The sequence below is a fragment of the Oryx dammah genome, unplaced genomic scaffold (assembly GCF_014754425.2).
Source record: "Oryx dammah isolate SB20612 unplaced genomic scaffold, SCBI_Odam_1.1 HiC_scaffold_27, whole genome shotgun sequence".
NCBI classification, from domain to species: domain Eukaryota; kingdom Metazoa; phylum Chordata; class Mammalia; order Artiodactyla; family Bovidae; genus Oryx; species Oryx dammah.
In genome coordinates, this window is record NW_024070211.1 from 65,396,736 (window position 1) to 65,418,336 (window position 21,601).

The following is a 21,601-nucleotide window of genomic DNA, read 5'->3' on the forward strand; positions in this document are numbered from 1 at the left end:
TCCCCTTCCCACTGTTGAAAGGCAATACTTGAAACTTAGTCTTAAAAGGCTGGGGTTTCTTGTGATAATTTTTTAAATTCATAAAGTCTCAAAGAAGAAGACTTGGTGGTCTCACAGGTGTTGGTCTTGACTACCATGGGTCTCAGGATCAATGGTCAGCTATGAGAAAGTTGATGTTGGGTAAACTGGTGCCTACTATATTACTGAGGCTCTCAGACAAAGAAAGTTTTCCCCATGGGGGCCAGGGTGCTTTTGATTAGCCATACTGTTTTGTCAGGAAAATGCAGCTGTGTTGGGAAATGTAAAGGGGATACACCACCACCCACTTTCTCCTAATTAATTGTTAACTAACTCTCTTTTCACCTCCCTCCTAGCTACAAGAAAGAAAGAAAGTAAAATCGCTCAGTTGTGTCTGATTCTTTGTGGCCCTGTGGACTGTAGCCTACCAGGCTCCTCTGTCCATGGGATTCTCCAGGCAAGAATACTGGAGTGGGTTCCTTCTCCAGGGGATCTTCCCAACTCAGGGATCAAACCCAGATCTCCCACATTGCAGGCAGACGCTTTACTGTCTGAGCCACCAGGGAAACCTAGCTGTGAGAAACATCCCTAACTCTCTCTGTTTTTAGAATCCTGGTTAAAAATATTTTAGTATTTTTCCTGCTAATAGGACCACCTCCTTTTCAGTCAACTCCTAACTATACAGGCAAGAGGGCACATTTTCCTGGATATGTACATTGGGCAATCCGGTTCCCTTAAATACTTATTTGCTGAATGTCCACTTTGCTGGGCACCAAGAATAACCAAAGATAAATGGAACACACAGTTGATGCCTCAAGAGATTCTCTCTTTCACTTAGTTCTGGTCAATATCAGTATGGTCCAGACCAGGACACTCCTATTGCATTTTCATATTTGTCCAGGCTCTTAGTCTAACCAGCTTTCTTGGTTTGGAATTCCCCCCAGGCAGACCTAGGGTAAAAGGGGGGAGTGAGAGAAGCAAGTAGGGAAGGCTTAAAGTCCAGTGACACATGTGTGAGTGAGGGGAACTCAAGCCTATGAAGTAACCTCTTGAAACCATGGGGAACATCTGGGGATACAGGGGGGCTGGTCACTCATCCACTGAATCCCATCATTCTTGGTCCTTGATGGAGTGCAGTCTCCTGCACTTCAGGGCTGTGCCCGAGTCAGCTGAGAAAAGTCTGATGTGCCAGAGAAAGCCCTTGAGCACCGCAGCTGTGAGGTGGCAGAGGGGCTATGGAACCGTGTTGCTATAGTGGCTCAAATGGAGAAGAAGGGTCATAGGTCACTGTGAGATGCTCCTTAAGTAGGCAGCCCTCCAGCTTGGGCCCCAAGTTGTCCAGAACAGGGCTAAGGGGGAATGAGCTAGCCTTCTCACCTTGTATTTCCTCCTCATAACAGAATCCATCTTTCTTTTTTGGGTGTGTTCATTCTCTGACCTGGTAGAAGGCTTTCTGTTTGCATGACCCTACCTAATAGCTTAGGTTAGCCAATCAGGATCCTTTCTGGGAATTTATCTAAATATATGAAGAGAATCCATCTTCAAATGGCCATTTAACTCTGAATTTTCTACCATGTTTGGAAGCAAAGCCAATACACTGAAGAGCATAGCATTAGGAGAAAGGGGAGAGAGTTAATGGGATAGAGAGAACTGAGGTATATCATTTAAACTTCAGGATCTGTACCTGAAGCATCAATTCCCCAAGGAGACTTCTCTGAATCCTCATTCCCACCCCAAGCTGGTGAAGGCTATCTTCTTCAGCTATCCAATAAAGTCATGCCAATAAATCTATGACTGTACTCATCGTATTATACTGTAATTGTCCAACTGCCTAGAACAATTTGGCACTTGAATGTTAACATTTGTTTCTCGAATGAGTGAAGAGCCATATTGTCACATTTCTGGTTATCCTTTCACTGGATGTGGGAAGGACATCTTTTCTGGGGGCTGCTGGACACTGTAGGATTACTCATTGTTTGTTATTATCCCTCTTAATGGCTATATTTCACATTCCCATGAGGTTAGGGAATCACACTGTGGCCCAACAATGGTTGACTTGAGTCATCAACCATCAGTGGAAGCACTTCTGAATGACTCTTTGTAGAATTACTTCATACAAAAGGCTCTTCTAAAGGAGCAATGAAAGGAAAGGAGGTTGTGGAGAACCTATAATTCTTGTGTCAGCTAGAGGTCATCTAACCACTGGGAGCCAAGGCACACAGATTTAGGCTTCTCTGCTACATTTATCATCTTTAGTTAAGTGACTATTATGGTTAAGAATTTTGATTTTGTCAACGAGTAGGAATCATACATAGTGGTATCAATAGAGCATTAAGACAGACTAAGAATTCAAGTAGTTTTAAGAGATTTTTTGAGCAACTACTGTGTGCTTAAACAGTAAGCACAGTAGTTTAAGTGCTTAAACTACCCCACATACCTCAGGTGATGTAGGGTAGTTCAAGAGATGTTAAAACATAGTTTTGAAGACAATGAAAAGCATTAGACTAATTGTGAAGGAACTAGAGGTCAAGTGTGGTCTCATTTCTAAGGGTGTCACTTTAAAGAAGTCACTTAACATCTTTATTCTAATTTACTCACCTAAATCATGTTCATGACAGCCTAGTGCTTTCTAACTCTGTAGAGAAGTCTAACAAGATTATGCAGGTGGAAGTATAGCAAGAAGCATGGCTGATTAGACTGTGCGAACCACTGTCAAGGGGAATCTCAAGTTTGAAGAGCACTTGCTATGAGAAGTCTCCTCAGTGGGGTTCTACTTAAATCCTGTAAGCAGTAGACATGCTTATGTATTCATTTATTCATTCAACAAATATGTGTTGAGTACTCACTATGTATTGGGTGCTATCTTGAGAGCTGGAGTCATAGCAGTGAACAAAACCAGACAAAACCTTCATCCTCACAGAACTTCTGTTCTTGAATTTTCCCAGCAGGGGACAGGGAGTGATGAGTACTGGCTGAAGACCAAAGGCCTTAGTCTTGTGTTCATCATTAGAACATAGGAATCCTGAGATGGAGTGGCTGCTTCAAACTATCAGGTGAGCAAAAAGATAAGACTGTTGCCATTTTCTTTTCTTTTTATTCCTAAGTTACGGTCCCTATTTTCAAAGATGTTTATCCCTTCATTGTCCCATATATGAAAAACCATGCCAGAAATTCATTTTATACTTAAATATCATTTCGCTGGAAGAAGCACAGTCTGGAATCAAGATTGCCAGGAGAAATATCAGTCACCTCAGATATGCAGATGACACCATCCTTATGGCAGAAAGTGAAGAGGAACTAAAAAGCCTCTTGATGAAAGTGAAAGAGGAGAGTGAAAAAGTTGGCTTAAAGCTCAACATTCAGAAAACGAAGATCATGGCATCCAGTCCCATCACTTCATGGGAAATAGATGGGGAAACAGTGTCAGGCTTTATTTTGGGGAGCTCGAAAATCACTGCAGATGGTGATTGCAGCCATGAAATTAAAAGACGCTTACTCCTTGGAAGGAAAGTTATGACCAACCTAGATAGTATATTGAAAAGCAGAGATATTACTTTGCTAACAAGGGTCCGTCTAGTCAGGGCTATGGTTTTTCCTGTGCTCATGTATAGATGTGAGAGTTGGACTGTGAAGAAAGCTGAGTGCCAAAGAATTGATGCTTTTGAACTGTGGTGTTGGAGAAGACTCTTGAGAGTCCCTTGGACTGCAAGGAGATCCAACCAGTCCATCCTAAAGGAGATCAGTCCTGGGTGTTCATTGGAAGGACTGATGCTAAGGCTGAAACTCCAGTACTTTGGCTACCTCACACGAAGTGTTGACTCATTGGAAAAGACCCCGATGCTGGGAAAGATTGAAGGCAGGAGGAGAAGGGGACGACAGAGGATGAGATGGCTGGATGGCATCACCGACTCGATGCACGTGAGTTTGCGTGAACTCCGGGAGTTGGTGATGGACAGGGAGGCCTGGCGTGCAGCAATTTATGGGGTTGCAAAGAGTTGGACATGACTGAATGACTTAATGACTGAACTGAACTGATCATTGAAGTATTTGTTTCTCTTAAAAGGAATTTATTTTCTCTTATACAATCAGAATTTTGAAACTAATCATTTCTCTTTCAGCTGTTTGGAAGCTCAGAGCTGAAGTTAAAACTCAGAATTCATCACTAGAAGTTCTTTTATAAATATACATATGTACATTCTATCTATCTACTGGCCTTAGCTTCCTATTCTATTTATATCTTCCTTAACAATTATTAAAAACTTTTTTCTATGCTACTGTATTGCATGAATTTGCTTATGATACCTCCAATCCTGTGTGGCATAAACTGGGGATGTAGATTTTAAATAAATATCTAGACTGTGGTACATATATACAATGGAACATTCAGTTCAGTTCAGTTCAGTTCATTTCAGCCGCTCAGTTGTGTCCGACTCTCTGCGACCCCATGAATTGTAGCACACCAGGCCTCCCTGTCCATCACCAACTCCCGGAGATCACTCAGACTCACGTCCATCGAGTCGGTGATGCCATCCAGCTATCTCATCCTCTGTCGTCCCCTTTTCCTCCTGCCCCCAATGTCTCCCAGCATCAGAGTCTTTTCCAATGAGTCAACTTTTAGCATGAGGTGGCCAAAGTACTGGAGTTTCAGCTTTAGCATCATTCCTTCCAAAGAACACCTAGGGCTGATCTCCTTTAGAATGGACTAAATGGATCTCCTTGCAGTCCAAGGGACTCTCAAGAGTCTTCTCCAACACCACAGTTCAAAAGCATCAATTCTTTGGCACACAGCTTTCTTCACAGTCCAACTCTCACATCCATACATTACTCAGCCATTAAAAAAAGAATAGATTTAACTCAGTTCTAGTGAGGTGGATGAACCTAGAGCTTGTTATAAAGAGTAACGTATGTCAGAAAAAAATATTTTATATTAATGCATGTATATATATGGAATCTAGAAAAATGATATTGATAAACCTAAGACACAGATGTAGAGAATGGACTCATGGGCCCAGTCGGGGAAAGAGAGTGGCATTAATGGAGAAAGTAGCACTGACATATATACACTATCATATGTAAAATAGATAGCTGGTGAGAAGTCTCTGTGTAAGACTGGAAGCCCAGCCTGGTGCACTGTGATGACCTAGAAGGGTGGGATCAGGCAAGGGAAGGGAGGCTCAAGAGGAAGGGGGATATATGTATAATTATGGCTAATTCATGTTGCTGTACAGCAAAAACCCACACACCATCATAAAGCAATTTTACCCCAATTAAAAAGTAAATTGAGAGAAAAAGAAGTAAATACAAGACAATATCTCTAAGCCTGGAGACAGACTGGTGTGCCCTCCCTTGATGTTCTTCTTGATATGTCTTGGGAGCTGGGACATGAAAATGAATCTTCCTTGGTGGGAAGGGGTGAGAAGAGAGGCTGTGGCAGGGCTATGGTGGAGGCCATGTCGAGTGAGGGGGTGTGCTCCCGAGAAATTCAGACAGTCTGGTTGTTCACAACCCCCAGCCTATCTCCTTTCAGTACTTAACACATTTGCTATGTATTATGCTTATTGGCTTCTTATTGGCTTTTTCATCTTGTGTTTTAGAACATAAAATCTGTGAGGGTAGTGATGTTGATGTCCCTCTTATTCACCAGCGTATATCCAGGGCTATGTACTTTGCTTGGCACACTACTTGTGCTCAACAAAAATGTGTCCAATCAGTGATCAGAATAAACACCGATTTGATTATCAATTAAGTCTCAAAACCTTAGCCTTGGGGATTACTGTTAGATGGCATAATGCGTAAGTATACCCAAAGTCATTAAAAAATGCAAGGTTGTGAATTATCATTTTCCCAGTGGGAATCTCAGACTGAGAGTAGGACATGGGGGAAAGGCATATGACAAAGAAATAAAAGAAATGAGAGACATCTGATTACAACACAATAAAATGAAACAGTTTATTTCTAGGATCTGCAATAAACCTAAAGTAAATCAATAACCCTGTCTTTTCTTCCTTTTTTGAATTATCTGGGGATTCCCAGCCCCCACTTAGGAAATTTTGGCAAGGAGTGAGTGAGATTGTAATTGTTTAAGACAACTAAAAATATCAGAACACATACACGCACAACCACCTTGGCTTAAAGTCATACACAACTGCATACTCACCTGTGGATTCTTTTCTTTCCTCCCTCCTCCCTCTATCATTTCCATTCTCCCTTCTTTCTTTCCCTAACAGAAATGTCTTGAGCCCTCCAAATCTTAGACCTTTCCTACTGCTGGGTAACAAATTACCACAAACATGGTGACTTTCAGGAGCCCCTGGTGGCTCAGATGGTAAAGAGTCTGCCGGCAGTGCAGGAGACCGGGGTTCGATCCCTGGGTCGGGAAGATCCCCTGGAGAAAGAAATGGCAACTCACTCCAATATTCTTGCCTGGAGAATCCCATGGACGGCAGAGCCTGGCAGGCTATAGTCCACGGGGTCACAAAGAGTCGGACACGACTGAGCAACTTCACTTTCACTTTCTTTTCATGGTGACTTAATATACATTTACTATCTCAGTTTCTATAGGTCAGAAGTCCGTGGACAGCACAGCTGGGTTCTTAGAGTCTTGCCAGGCTGAAATCAAGGTGTCAGCTGGAGCTGTGGTTCCATCTGAAGCTCAGGGTTCTCTTTGAGACTTACTTGTAGGTGGCAGAATTTAGTTTCTTGTGGTTGTAGGACTGAGATTCCCACTTTCTCCCTGGCTGGCATCCAGGGGCTGTCTGAGCTGCTAGGGGCTGCCTGCCCTCCCTTGCTATTTGGACTTCTCCACAATATTTGCTTCTCTAAGGCCAGCAGGAGAATCTCTCCTGTCTGGAATCACTCTGACCTTTTCTTAAAGACTCAACTAGAACAGAACCAACCAGGATAACCTCGCTATTGATTAACTCAAAGTCTACTAACTATAAAACTTATTTACATCTGCAAAATCTCTTCTCCCATATAATATAACATAATCATAGGAGTGATATCTCCTTATACTCACAAGTCTCACCTAAGGGGAGGGGATTATACATGTAAGGCATGCATACCAGTTCACTGGACTCTTGGGGCCCATCCTAGAATTCTGTCTGTCACGTCTCGCTTCCCCAGACTTTTCCCTTAGGGTCAAAAATGAATCTCTCATAAAATAGTGTTGTCTGCCTCTTGGGAGAGTGTGTTCACAAGACAAGAAGAGGATTTGGTCTAAGGCAGAGTTTCTGAACTGGGCTGGTTTCAGTCCCAGGAAACTTTTGGTAATGTCTGGCTGTCATAACTGGAAGGTAGATGCTATTGGCAGCTACTGGGCAGAGGAAGGGAACAGTGCTAAATATCTTAAAGTGTACAACCCCCCACCCCCCACACCCACCCAACAATGGATTCCCCACCCAAAATGTTATTCGTGCTTTGGCTGAGAAACCCTGGCCTGGACACACGGGAATGGAGCTGAGAAGCTGGAAAAGGAAGCAGGTTGGGGATAGCAAGTGCAGCCACAGGAAATGGAAATCACAAATTTTAGAGACGGTTCAGGTGAATAAACATGAACATCTCCACTGATGGGTTGCAATGCAGAATCTTTATCCCCTCAGACATGGAACAGGTACAAGACCAGGATGAATGCAGGGAAATCAGAAATTCTGAAACCTGGAGTCTCTTAGCATAGCTGGGTGTGAGACTGGAGGGCTTGCTGCAGGGGGAAGACAGAAAATTAGCAATCTCAGTGGGGCTACTGTCAGGTGAGAAACAAATAAAAACAACTTATTGTGCTAAAATGGAAACATTCTATCCAGCTCTCTTGCAATTTGCTGACAGTCAAATCACAAACTGCGTGTTAGATACAAATAAACATTCTTTGACCACATACATCTATCATTGAGCCAAAATGCAGGTCCAGTAGGGGCTGATAGGTAGCCACAGTTCTCCCTTATGATCATCTGTAAGAAATACTTACTTCTTTATTATCTTTTATCTTCTCTTATTTTAAATTTAACAGATTGAAAGCCTAGCGTGTGCTAGGCAGTACATTAGGCAGTGAAAAATACAGAAATAACACTTACCGAGTTTTCAGACTAGTAAGGAAGATAAGCACTGAACAAGTAACTTCCCAGAAAAAAAGGGTAAGAGGGAGGTTATGTGTTAGTGGGAAGGCCCATAGGTCTGCCAGAGCTTGGAACAAAGAACTCTGATTTGTGGGTGACTGGGTGCAGGGAGAATGTTTCTGGGGAGTGAGGCTTGAGCTGAAGTGTTAAGGATGAAGCTGCAAGACCTAGGACTGAGTCAGACCTGGAGGAAAAGTGATACTGAGTGAAGATGAAGAGTGAGGATGGGGTGCCAATAGTACTTGTTTAATTGCTAAGTAATTTCCAATTCTTTGCAACCCCTTGGACTGTAGCTATCAGGCTCCTCTGTCCACGAGATTTCCCAGGCAAGAATACTGAAGTGGGTTGCCATTTCCTTCTCCAGGGGATCTCTCTGACCCAGGGACTGAACCCATGTCTCCTGCATTGGCAGGCAGATTCTTTACCATTGAGCTACCTGGGAAGCCTCACTGATGGCACAGCATGTACTAAAAGGCTGAGAGTCTGGAGCACAGAGCTGGAGAGAGAGGCCTGTGAGTGAAGGAGCTGTAGCTGTAGGCAGGGGCAGGATCTGTGTGTCCTGCAGGCACTGTTGATGATTTTGGCCTTCATCTTAAGGTCATCCAATGGTCTTGATTAAATCTGTGTTGTGAAGAAAAGTTTCTGTTTTTTAGAAAAGTCTGGAGCAGACCCATTTTTTAGAAAAACTCTCTCTGGGCTGTTGTATTGGAAATATAGCACAAGCATGGGCTCAGGGAGGCTGTCAGGAGGGCCCTCCTCCTCTCCAGGGGAGACAGGAATGGCTGGGACTAGGTTGGAGGTTATGCGCACAGCAAAACAGGATGGATTGAGGGAATCTGAATTTGGGAGAATCAAAGACACCTGAGGATTGTTGGCTTGGAGAGAGGAGGCGCTGAGAGAAGAGGGGGCCCAGCTGACTCCAAGGTTTCTGATGGTGTCTCCTCCTGGTGCAGTGGGTAGGTTGGCTAGGCTTGAGAGCAGGGCTACAGTGCCCGCCAGGCCAGGCTCCATGGAGGTGGGTTTCTCTCAGTGTTTATCTTTCTCCATCTCTGTAGTCTGGTCTCTCCTTACTGTTTTGAAACAGTTTCATGGGATCTGATGGGATGTGTGTTTCTGAATTGAAGGGGTTTGGTTTTAGTTGAGGTAGCAGCACTCCCACTCTTAACAACCCTCCTGCAAAGTCAAGTGGAACCAGATGTCAAACTAGTTCCTGGCACCAAAAAGCTTATTTAAAACTGGATCAAGGGCCAGAGTGATTTGGGTGTGGGATGGGAGGTTTGAAGTGTTGGCTACATGAGCTGATGTTTAGAAATCATCTTGTCAAATGGCGTTGAACTACTTAAGAGAAAGGCTTCCCTCCTACTCTTATCTTTGTTTTGACTGCAGCGGCAGCAGGGGGCGGCAGGGACGCAACAGGCTACATTCATGGAAACATGGAACCAGTGCTGATGTGGGCGGTGTGAGTGGGTCTGGATAGGGACAGGTCAGGGCACCCTTTCTGAGAGTGGGTGTGGAACAGTCCCTCACTGGAGGAGTGTGTGACTGCCTCTGAGGGACATGGAGGAGGGCATCCAGACCAGGGCAGTGTAAGCTAGACCAGGGTCTTCAAACAGTGGCATGGGGCGCCCCAGTGCATACACTGATCTGATCTTGGCTTTTATTTTCTGTTTTGTAATGCTTTGACATCTTGGGACCTTGCTGGCTTTGGAGAGACTGCTCCTCCTGGAGTTAACCAGTTCCTGGAGATAATAAACAACTCACTTTGTCCCTGGGCCTGCACTATTAAAATGCAAACCAATCAATCTAGAGCTCATACCCTAAACCACCTGCTTTATGGGGCTGCTGCTGGAGAAGACTCTTGAGAGTCCCTTGGACAGCAAGGAGATCAAATCAGTCAGTCCTAAAGGACATCAACCCTGAATATTCATTGGAAGGACTGATACTGAAGATGAAGAAGCTCCAATACTTTGGCCACCTGATGTGAAGAGCCGACCATTGGAAAAGACCTTGATGCTGGAAAAGATTGAAGGCAGGATGAGAAGGGAGTGACAGAGGATGAGATAGTTGGATAGCATCATCGACTTAATGGACATGAGTTTGAGCAAACTCTGGGAGATAGTGATGGACAGGGAAGCCTGGCATGCTGCGGTCCATGGGGTTGCAAAGAGTGGGACATGATCGAGCAACTGAACGACAACACTGCAGACCACTATCCACCAACATGAATAATCCCAGCATCAGTACCAGACACCAGCCTTTCACGCTCTTTTTACTGGAAAGTGGGGTCTATGTCCCCTTCTCTCAAATCTGGGCTGGTTTGGGACAGTTTTGACCAATAGTTTGGCCCATATCCCAGCTCACTGTCCACTTTCTAATAAGTGACAATATAGCGCCTTCATTTTTAAGGCCAGAGTGGGAAATTGTATGGATACCCAAAATGATAATAATAGCCACTATGTATCGTGTTTATGTGTATAATGTGCCAAATATGCTGTTCCCATGATAACCAAATTTCTTGTGATTGCTTGCAAAGTAGCTTTCACTATCCCTATTTTACAGCTAAAGAAACTGAGATTCAGAGAGGTTAAGTCACTTGGTTAGGGTCAAGCAGCTAACAAGTGGTGGAGGTGGCATTCAGAGTTAAGTTTTCTTGCCTTCATTCATCCAACCAATACTTATTGAGTCCTTAGGGTATATACTCCAGGCATCATTGTAGCACTGGGAATATCACAGTGAACAGACAGATAAAGACTCTGCCCTATGATTCTAGTGGAGGAGAGAAACAACAAACTAAGGAGATGTGTCAAAAAATTGGCAGAGTATTTTCCGATCTAGATAAGCCCTGTGAAGGAGATGAATGAGAGTGAAGTGATAGAGAGTTGGGAGGAGCGAGCTGGGCAAAAGATGGGTCCACCACTAAAATCCTTGATTCATCTTCCCTGAAAGCTGGACTATGTCTGGGTTGTTGTTGTTCAGTACTAAGTCATATCCAACTCTTTATGACCCCATGGACTGGAGACCACCAGGCTCCTCTGTCCATGGGATTTCCCAAGCAAGAATATTGGAGTGGGTTGCCATTTCCTCCTTCAGGGAATCTTCCCACCCAGGGATCACACCTGAGTCTCCTGCATTGCTGGTGGTTTCTTTGAGCCACCAGGGAAACCACCTCTGGGTTATGCATACAGACTTACAACCTGGGGTTGGGATTTGGTGTCATAGACACCATAAGATCTACTAAAAATGGGCACCACTGCTAGACAAAAGAGAGGATCAGATCTGGGAGAATAGATGTTGGACTCAGAATCAGTAGACCTGGTTTCTGGTCATAACTTTGCTGTTGATTTGCTGTGCAACTTTTGACAAGGCACTCAGCCTCTCTGAACCTCATCTCTGCAATGGTGCCTGTCATCTCCTGGTAAGGGGGATCATATGAGAAAAGCTGCCCTACACCCCTAAGTTGCCCTAAGGTTCTGAGACCCCCTCTTGCCCTCTACTGTCTTTTTGAATTGACCAGAGTCTAGTTTCATAGGAGACTGGGGGAAAGCAGGCCGTGGAGAGTGAATTCCTGTTCTTTTTTCTCTTGGCTGTCCAGAGTCTCACTCCTCCTGTTCTCCTGTCCAGGTGGCATAGGGGACGCAGGGGACACGCTCTCTGCTACAACTGATAGCAGTTGATATTAAGCTGCCCCTTTGTCACGGCAGGATTTAATGCACTCTCCGTTTTTGGCACTCTTCGGCCTGGGGGGTCCCCTGTTGCCTCTTTCTCTATCAGAAGCCTCCACACTCTCCTCTCTTTGTCCCTCCAATTCCTGCTCAAAAGCTTTGAGTTATCCCTTTCAAGCACATGTGCTCCTGTGAATCTATTTCCCCACTGGCACCTTGTGCTTTGTTGGGAGCAACCTGTTGGTGTTTCTGAGCTGGCAGTGCATCGTCTCCAATGCCCTCCTCCCCCACCTCCCTGGGTCCCAGCTTCTTTTGCAGGCTTGTGAGTGCTAAGAATTCCCCCAGGTGGGAATTTCATTTTCTGTGTTTGGGGCTGGTCCCTGGCTAATGTGTTCTCCCACACCCTGTCCTCCTTGGCATTCTCTTCCCTTTGTTTTAAACTCCACATAGACAGAGGGGTTTCATACACTGTAATTTACAGACCTCTGCATTGTAAATTCACATGACTCAGAAGCTCTGGGCAGGAACTTTGTGATGTGTGTGTGTGTCCCTTTAAGAAAAGTAGATGTATAGATATGCATCAACAATAGGTAGGGCTTATGCATGTGTGTGTGAATACATGTAAGCAATATCTCAGAGATTTATAGAAAGGAGGGGTCTTTGTCACCTGCTTCCCCTAGCCCACCAGACAAAGAATTAACCACACCTCCTACTGTCTTTTTGAAACAGACACCCCTGCATTTGTACAGCTGATGAGCCATGGAGTGGTCATTTAGATCTTTCACATATTCCATGAATTCTTCTCCAAAAAAAAGTATTTATTTATTTTATTTTATTTTTTACTGCACTCGGTCTTCGTGGCTGTGCGCGGGCTGTCTCTAACTGTGGTGAGTGGGGGGCTACTCCTTGTTGCAGGGCATGGGCTTCTCATTGAGGTGGATTCTCTTGTGGATCACAAGCTCTAGGTGCTCGGGTTTCAGTAGCTGCAACATGCAGGCTTGGTAGTGGTGGCTCCTGGGCTTAGTTGCTCCGAGGCATGGTGGGATCTTCCTGGATCAGGGATCGAACCCATGTGCCCTGTATTGGCAGGCTATTTTCAACCACTGGACCACCGGGGGTTCCCTCCATCAATTATTTTTGAGCGCACACTAGGACCTAGGAACTTACTAACCTTGCAGCAGCCCTTTTGCTGATGTTGTAATGGCTGTTGTTGTTTCAGCCTGTATGAATGTGCAGCTTTGCAGGAAGAAGGGCTTGGCCTCACACTGGCCTCTTCCTTACCACAGGCAGACTTGTTCACTCTCTCTGTCACCGGATCTTTCCATCCCTGAATGCGTCTATGATCACTCTGGCTCCTTTCTATATCTACCTCCCCAGCTAAACCACCAATTTGCTGACAGCAAGGATGTCTGCATCCTTGCACCTAGCTCTGTTCCTGGCATATGATGTTCAGTCACTCAGTTGTGTCCGACTCTTTGTGACCCCCTGGACTGTGGCACACCAGGCTTCCCTGTGCTTTACTATCTCCCAGAGTTTGCTCAAACTCATGTTCATTGCATCAGTAATGCTATCCAACCATCTCATCCTCTGCTGCCTCCTTCAGTCTTTCTCAGCATCAGGGACTTTTCCAGTGAGTCAGCTCTTCTCATCTAGTGGCCAAAGTATTGGAGCTTCAGCTTCAGCATCAGTCCTTCCAATGAATATTGAGGGCTGATTTCTTTTAGGATTGACTTGTTTGATTTCCTTCCAGTCCAGGATACTCTCAGGAGCCTTCTCTAGTACCACAATTTGAAAGCATCAATTCTTCGGCTCTCAGACTTCCCTATGGTCCACCTCTCACATCTGTACATGACTACTGGAAGAAACATAACTTTGACTATATGGACCTTTGTTGGCAAAGTGATATCTCTGCTTCTTAATACCCAGCATACAATTAGTGCTTAATAGTTGTTTAGGTTTCCCTCGTGGCTCAGATGGTAAAGAATCTGACTGCAATGCTGGAGACCCAAGATTGATCCCTGGGTTGGGAAGATGCCCTGGAGAAGGAAATAGCAACCCACTCCAGTATTCTTGCCTGGGAAATCCCATGGACAGAAGAGCCTGGCAGATTATAGTCCATAGGGTCATAAAGAGTTAGACATGACTGAATGGCTAACACAGTAATAATTGTTTGACGATGCAATGTTTATAATAAAGAGACTAGAATTTTTCATCTCTGGCAGAGGATTATTTTTGAATTCCATGGCAAGAAAAATAGTCTATGTGGCTTCTTTGGCCTCTTTGGTATGAATAATGACCGGAACATAGGGATTTCAAAACTTAAGTACTTAGAAGTAGTAAACAAGGCAGATTGGAACATACATTTAAATATTCATTTGAACAGTTTTTCTTCCAAAACCTTAAACAAGTACAATAAGGAATTAAAAAGCAACAACTCCAAAGACAAAGAGAGAGCAGTTGAGAGATGTCAACACAATTTTTAAAGATGAAAAGTGACAGATAAATGGAACTGACTTAGCAGATGAGAGCTGAGGCCTTGCCTGCCAGGATGGGTGGAAGCCAAGGTAAAGGGAGCTTATCCCATCACAGAATCCCAGAAATGCTAAGAAATTGGAGGTGCTGGGTACCGCGGAGGGTAAAGCTTAGGAGCTTCAGGCAGTAAGACAGTTCAAACGTTTTCATAAAGAGCAGGTATTGGGGATTTCTTCCCCCAATCCACGCAGTAGGCAACGGGCCCTGCCTCTCTCAATAGCTGGATGGAGGTCAGCTCTGGACAAAGAGAAAGAAACTCGAACTTGAGGACACCAGCCTAGTGGGGAGGGCAGCCACATTAAGAACTGGAGCTTGAGGGCCCAACAATGAGCCTCCATGTCACTCTTCCCCCTCTGTTTCTTGTCCAAAACTGGCTTCCAGGACTTGCACAGCCTGCAGGAGTCTGGGATAGCAACCTCAGAAACCAATCAGTTAAAGAAAGACTCTCAGAGAATGACTCTTGGGGGATCCTAAAACACAAGTTGGCTCACCGTACCTCTGCTTCCTGTCAACATGCCCCATCCATACACAGTTTCCAACTACTTCCAGTGAGGGTCACCAGGCATTTAAAGAAAGCTTCTATTCTGAAGACTGGATGAAAGAAAATGCAGAAACACAGAAAAATGGTCACAAATTAATATAATCAGAGTAATAAAATAGTTGCATCTATGGAACAGGAACAGGGGGCCAGATGGGAGAGAGGTTCAAGAGGGAGGAGACATATGTGTGTTTATGGCTGATTCATGTTATATGGCAGAAACCAACACAACATGGTAAGAAAATTATCCTTCAATTAAAAATAAATTTAAAAAAAAGAACAGGGGGTTTCTGTAAAAAGGAACATTTGGAAGAAAAAGATGAAGAGATGGAAGATAGGAAGAAGATGTAAGAAAAGGAGAGGGTCAGCCAGGGTATCCAACATTTTATTAATAATCTTCCAAAATTTAAAAAAATAACCAGGGAAATAGGAGGGAATTTTCCAAGAATCAATACTGGCAGTTTTCTTAGAACTGAAGGACATGATTTTCTGAACTGAGAAGATCCACAGAGTGTCCAGCACACATGGACACTGTCATCCAAGGAACGCAGGGAACCCGGCAGAGCAGGCAGACTGGGCGGAAATGCTTTTGGAAACATCATTCGTCACCAGTGCACAATTTTTGTGTACCCGAGTTCACCAGTTCCCACTCTCTGGGGCCATGCTGTCTCAGGGCTGACTTAGCCCCTCCCCACACAAGGTGCTGAGGGGCACCCCAGGTGGGGGACATCCAGATCTGGGCTTGAATCCCAGCATTGTCTCTTGCCCTGAGTATGCTCATTCTGTAACTTCCCTGAGCTTTGGTTTGTCTCATAGCAAACTGACCCGAACAAGACTTCTACGTCTTTTTCTAAAACCAAGCCTCTCTTAGCCTTGGGGATTTATGATGAATTAGACACAGGCTTTCTCCTCAAGGGACTCAGAGGCTTGCAGCCCAGTCAATGTGATGCATAGAAAATTTCAAGTCTGCAGGCATGTGGGCCCCCAGAAGGGGTGGTGATGGATGGGGGAACCAGGCGGGCCTGCCAAAGGAGGGCGGCCCTGAGCTGAATCTCAAGGAAAAGAGAGGACTCTGCCGGACCCCTGTGTTTTCCTCCTTGGTTTTGAGATCCACTTGCTGTGTCCTGAATGCCTTGCTCAGAGGTGCAGTTTACGCTGCTGGTCAACAGACCTCCCTCAGCCGCATCAGAGATTTATTCTGTTGAGACAGTAAAATTAACAGTTCTCTCTCGTCCTCTGGACCTTTGTGCCTCTGTTCCCTCTCTGTGAAATGCCCTTCCTGCGAAGCTCCCAGTTATCCTTTGCAATTCGGCTCCGGCAAACTTTCCTTTGGGAAGGTTCCTTTTGACCCCTCTCATCCACCTGGTGGACATACTTTGAATGAATGAAGGAATGAATCAGGGTGTGACATGTGGGCCTCTGGAACTTTGTATTTTTAGGCAGTCAGGCACCTGCCACGCATGTGTTCAACATCTTTTTTACACTATTGGTTAAAGTACTTGGAAGTCATCTTTCCCCCAGCCCCTCCACCCAGGTCAGGCCTCCCAAAATGGAAAAGGTTGGTTCCCCTGCTCCTTCCCCTCAGCTCTGCAACCCTGGGGTCCAGGAGAGCTGTACCAGCTGTGAACTGATTTGTTAGATCAGCAACTGTAAGGGACAGAAACATCTGTTGGTGCCCCCGTGTCGCTAATCATTGTCATGGTTTCCATCCTGGCTGCTGACACCTGCAGCTGAGCCCTGAGCTCTGTGATCTGAGACTGGTGATTGGTAAAATGCCACTTCAAGTGCACGCCTGTCAGAGCAGTCAATGTCAGCTGCCTGGCCTGGCCCCAGGGCAGGCAAAGAGGCAGGCAGCTAACACGGGTGACGGTGGTAGAAACTGGGTCTAGCGCAATGAGCTGGGTACCTCACTTTCTGAGTTTTGAGTTATGCATGAGGCCATCTCCTGATACCACATGTCCTTGTTGATGGCTCATACTCTGACAGGATGTGTAAAATGACAAGGTTTACATGTCACTGGAAGTGTAGTTATAAGTGTTTCATGGACAATCAGAGAAAAAGGTTAAGAGGTAAAGATGGGAGAGTCTGTCAACCAAAGGCAAAGTTCAGTGAAATAAGTATGATAAAGGATCAATAACTTTCATATATAAAAAGCACTTACAAATCAATAAGAAACATTAATACTACAATCGGAAAATGAAGTAAGGAGATAACTATCTCATGGAAGGACTATAAAAGAGCAATGAACTTAGAAACATGTTCAGCTTTGCTAATAATAAATATGCATATAGAAATGATCTTTTTAAAAATATATCAGACTGGTAAAATGCTTTGAATAATTAATCTTCAATTTTGGTGAGAGAAAAATAAGATAGTCACACATTCTTTTGGGAATGCAAACTGGCATTACCTTTCTGGAAAACAATTTAGCAGTATGTACCTAGAGACTTTAAAAATACTCCTAAAGCTTGACCTGTAATTCCTCTTCTAGAAATGTCTGCCAAAGAAATAGAAACTGGCACAAAGATTTATATGCACAGAGATGTTTATTGCAGAATTATTTGGAAGCAGCTCAAATGTCTAACCATAGTGGAATGGTTAAGTAAACTGTAACATAACAACACAGTGAAATATCACAGTATCATTAAAACAATGCTTCTGAAGAATTTTAAATGACATGGGAAAATACTCATGATAACACTTTAATTGAAAAAAGCTGTATAGAAAATTATGCGTACATTGTAAATTCAATTATGTAAAAATACTGCTCCCCATTAAATACTATCTATTTTCAGAAAAAAATCTTGGATGAAAAAATACAAAAATACAGTGGTTATCTCTGGATCAAGAGATTATTGTTAATTTAGATTTTCTTCTACACATTTTCTGAATTTTCCATAGTTTCTAATTTATCCACTTATTCATTCACGGGAGTACATCCTCTGTCCCTAGCACTGGTCCAGGCACCAATTTGAAAGCCTACCTACATTCTCTCTGTCTACAATTGTGGAGTTGGAAGCAGACTGCTGGAGTTTAATCCTGATTCTGTTGCTCAGTGTCTACTCTCTCTCTGTCTCTTTGTCCTCTGGAAGAAAATACAGGATGATACTAGTAGCTATGTCATCGTGTGCTTGCAAGGATTAAACAACACAATACATAAAAAGGGCTTGGCTTAGGGCCCGGAAGCTAAAGTATATCAAAAGATAAACTAAAGTATATCTACCACTGAGAAAGCCTCACAGAGGGCGCTCCTCCATCTCATTCCTGCCTGCTCAAAGTCCAATCTCCATGTAGGTGTAGAGTGAAAAGGGTGTTCCTCTTCTCCATCAGTCCCCTCCCTTGCCACAGAATCCTTTTCCTATCCTCAGAGGTGCCACATGAAACAGTTTTGTTAGTTTCCTTATCTTTCCCTGAAATATTTTCTCTGCATCTAATGCTTCGAGACAGATCTGATTGTGCCCATTTGTTAAATAAGGAAGAAGAGACTGGAAGATGGTCAGTGGGGTGACCATTTTCACACAGATGGGCAGAGCCAATCTGGGAAGGCAGATGGGAAGGCAGATAAGAAGGCAGATCCTGGTCCATCTAGCATCAGTGCCCAGGCCTTCTGGATTGTCCTTTCGTCACTGAGCCCAGCCCCAGACAAGTTCTTTACCTTATAAAGAACATCACTTCAAGATAAATCAGATGGTAATGAACCTGCCTGCAGTGCAGGAAACCAGGGTTCTATCCCTCGATTGGGACGATCCCCTGGAGAATGGAGTAGCTACGCACTCCAGTATTCTTGCCTGGAGAATTTCATGGACAGAGGAGCCTGGTGGGCTGCAGTCCATGAGTCACAAAGAGTCGGACACAACTGAGCGATTAACATTTCCACTTCCAAGGTAAAAGCAGGATATTAGAAACTCTGAACTCCAAGCCACTTTATTTTTGTTTCCTACTGCCACTTACATCTTACTCTGTAGGGGTAGCCCTCCCCTTTGCCCTTGAAGAGAACTTAAGCAGACCCATAACCTTTGTCTTCGACTTTAGTTGACCAAGTCCTGCGTTGCTGTGACCCAGACGGGGTTGAGGCATCCAGTCTCTTCCCAGCTGGACTAGTTCCAGCACAGCCTGTGTACCAGAGAGGGGTGGGGCTGCTCCCTTTCCCCCTTCTCCAGCCACTCATTGTTGTCTCCACTGATAGTCCTGGGCCTGCAGGCTCTCAGCCTTTGGCAGATGTTCACAGCTGTCTCTTGCTCTGGTCGGCACATTTGGGAGCTCTGAGCTACACCCCTCCCCCCTTTCTGGGCCCTTGCAAGCACTCCATCATAGTGGGTAGAGCTTTTTTGGGTGGCCAGTCTTGACAACCACACACTCAACAACTTCCTACGGGTGGATTCCACTTACCATGTCAAGCGACACTCTTGGGAAGGAGGATCCATTTCAGCATGATCCCAACATTCTCTGGTAACTCAAAACTTGACTCCCAAGATTCAGGAACCATTTCTTTTTGTCAAAGCAGGGGAGGATAGCACATTTCTCAGCCAGTTACTTACAAATGGGATGGAGCCACCATGACTATTTCAGGGGTGTGTGTGTGTGTGTGTGTGTGTGTGTGTGTGTGGTTGTATGCACTCATGTGCATGTGTACTGGGTCTCTGATTTACAGAAAAAAATGGAAACTTAGAAAGCTGGAGTGTTTTGGGTAAGATCTTGTGACTGTTGGTTGTGAAGTCAGAACTCAAACCCAGGTCTTCTGATTCTGGCCAGAGCTCTCTCTCTTAAACAGCTTTGTTGTCTGTGAAAAGAGGAAATCAGATTGATCATCTTTAAGGGACTGCTCAAGTATTCCAGAGCTCTGAGATTATGCCTCTTCTCTGGCTCCAGAATGGACAATAGCTCCTTGTCACAATACATGGATGGGGCTTCAGATTGTCCTTTATAGGTGACCTTGCTCACCATGGTTCAAGCCCATGAATGGCCTCTGTTAAGAATCAACAACAACTCCTGTTGGTTGGGGGCCACCTGGGTACCAAGCCCAGAATTTGGCACTTTGTACATATTATCTCTGAACAACAATGGAGAAATATTAAGAGAAGTGAATAAGAAACACTAGAGGATGTTTTAAGCCTTGCTGTTGTTGTTGGTCAGCTGCTAAGTCATGTCCTACTCTTTGTGAATCCATTGACTACACACAGCATGTGAGGCTCCTCTGTTCTTCACTATCTCCCAGTGCTTGCTCAAATTCATGTTTATTGAGTCAGTGATGCTATCTAGTCATCTCATCCTCTGCTGCCCGCCTCTCCTTTTGCCTTTAATCTTTCCCAGTATTGGGGTCTTTTCCAATCAGTTCTTTGCATCAGGTGGCCAAAGTATTGGAGTTTCAGCTTCAATATCAGTCTTTCCAGTGAATATTCAGGCTTGATTTCCTTTAGGATTGACTGGTTTGATCTTGCAGTCCAAGGGACTCTCAAGAGTCTTCTTCATGACCACAATTCAAAAGGATTAATTCTTCAGCTCTTAGCCTTCTTTCTGGTCCAACTCTCATATCTGTACATGGCTACTAGAAAAACCATAACTTTGACAATATGGACCTTTGTTGGCAAAGTGATGTCTCTGCTTTTTAATATGCTGTCTAGGTTTGTTATAGTTTTCCTTCCAAGGAGTAAGCATGATTTCATTTCATAGCTGCAGTCACTGTCTGCAGTGATTTTGGAGCCCAAGAAAATAAAATCTATCACTACTTCCACTTTTCCCCATCTATTTGCAATGAAGCGATGGGACCAGATGACAAGATCTTAGTTTTTTGAATGTTGAGTTTCCAGCCAGGTTTTTCAGTCTCCTCTTTCACCCTCCAGAGGCTCATGGATCACAAGGCTATGATCTGTGAAGGGGGTATTAAGCCTTACTCTTTTCCAAAGAGAGGTCAAAGAAAAAGACCTAAAAAAAAAAAAAAATTAAAGCCTACTCGTGAATAGCAGCTTTACTTGTACTCATTATAAAATGGAAATAATCCAAATGTCCATCAACTGATGAGTAGATAAACAAAGTGTGGTACATGCATGAAGTACTGATACATACTACAAAATGGATGAACCCTGACAATGTTAAGCTAAGTGAAAGAAGCCAGACACAATAAGATAAATAGTGTCTGATTCCTGTTCTACAAAATGACTGACTAGGCATATATATATATATACATCTATATGTATATGTATAAAGTGGATGGGTGGTTGCACAAGGCTTAAAGGAGGGGAGAATAGGGCTGGACTGCTAAAGGTTTTCCTTTGGGGTGATGAAAATGTTCGAAAGTAGACAGTGATGATAGTTGCACAACTCTGTGAGTATACTAAAAACCATTGAATTGTACACTTTAAATGGGGTGGATTTTATGGTTTGTGAATTACATCTCAATTTTATGGTACATGAATTAAAAAACCAAAAAAAAAACAACCAAAACCCAAATGGCCGAGTCATGAGGATTTTACCTGGCTTGTTTGCTAAGGGACCTAGGAATCCGATTGTAAGAATTAATCAATGCATTCACTTTGAAAATGGAATTACAGTGTGTGGTTGTGGTTCCAGAAATCCATCCCTTCTCAGTCTCTGTGTTAGGACTGAGGCCTATTAGCTCCTATTGGAAGTCTAATCTCCTGCTGAAGATGTGAGAATAAGTAATTTACTTTCAGTCAATCAAACGTGTTAAGGGGGAACTCTCAAGGTAGTCCAGGGGAGGGGGGATTGTTTTGTTTTTCTAA